This window comes from Penaeus monodon, chromosome 25 (assembly GCF_015228065.2).
Source record: "Penaeus monodon isolate SGIC_2016 chromosome 25, NSTDA_Pmon_1, whole genome shotgun sequence".
Lineage (NCBI taxonomy): Eukaryota > Metazoa > Arthropoda > Malacostraca > Decapoda > Penaeidae > Penaeus > Penaeus monodon.
The window spans coordinates 30,049,493-30,050,934 of NC_051410.1; positions in this window are offsets into that span (position 1 = coordinate 30,049,493).

A 1,442-nucleotide genomic window follows, 5' to 3' on the forward strand; every position below is an offset into this window, starting at 1 on the left:
GTCCCCATGTCTTTTTCTGTACAAGTGTTCTGCATTTTTGTGCAGTTGACTAAATAAACAGAAGAGTGCAATTTTGTTTTAATTTTTCAGTGATCACTTTGGGAATGTTCAACTAACAAATTGAAAGAGTTGAAAGTACTAAGCTACATGAAATAATCAGACTGTTGAAGTAATTGTATTCTGAAGGAAGTATGAATTTCCAAGTGCATTTTATACTACAATTAGATATGGTTGATGGTTAAATATGATATAGACTGTGCAAAGTAGAGGTTACTATGAATAAGTAAAAAAACAGTATATACTGCGTTATATGTCATTAAAAAATCATTCACCGATAATATAGTATGTCTGGAAAAGAAGATAAAGAACTCAGATAATGCAGTGCAGGAAATTTCACAAAAGGCATGTAACATTACGTCCAGGCAATCTGTGGAGTATGGGTTACCTCTCCTACTGTGAGTGATGGGTAACTCTCCTGTGATTTTTGCTTAACTGCAAAAAAGACATAATTGGATAAATAAATCTCAAACTAACGGGATTTCTTTTTTTAGGTATAGTCTGTCCAGAAAAGAGAACTCACCAAAGCTTCAAGCTTCTACCAGTATTCTTATTTGCAAAGTCTCTTGGGAAAAAAGATGTGTGAATCAGTAAAGATATTGTATTTGATTTTTAAAAAGGCCAAACATATATAAACATAAGCATTAAGTGTCAGCTGATCAGAATGAAAAGAAACTTGGTGAATCTGAATGTCACAGAATCTTAGGTGAGTTGCCAGTTTGTGCTTTCCTGAAATGAAACCACTACAATAAGAATTGTGAGAGTTATGGAGAAGAAAACCAGTATAAAAAGAACAGAAACTAAAAAGATCAAAATCTGTTTGTCTAAGATTTGGTGAAATGAGTAATGCTAATAGAGAAAGTTCAAAGTCCCTATGGAATATAAACTCGGTAAACACACAAACGTAAAATGCAACAAACCCAGATCTCAGCTGAACAGAAAATTGTGGACTATATGTCCATTAGCATAATTCCTTGCTTACACCTTACAAACAATAAACTAAAATTATCCAGCATATGCCAAGTTCACATGTTAGTAATATAACTAGAACTTTAAATGTGCAGTATTTTTTGTTGTTGTTTTGTATATGCAAGATAGGCTAAACTCAATAATATAAAAAGATTGCATTGAAGCGTTTTTTTTTTCTGAGCCAGTTATCGCAGATCCTGTGTCTCCTCGTGGAAGAAAAGTTTATAAAATACATGAGTAACAAATCTGGTGCTTCTGGTCCTCTGTGTCAGAAATCCCATACATGTATGTGGTTCCAAAATAATGTAGGCTGTACTGAAGTGAATGACAGACAATATGATTACGTTGGATGGTATAAGGAATGTGGAAACAAGAAGCAGCAAAGCTTTGAAATTTTTCTCTTAAGATGTACACAT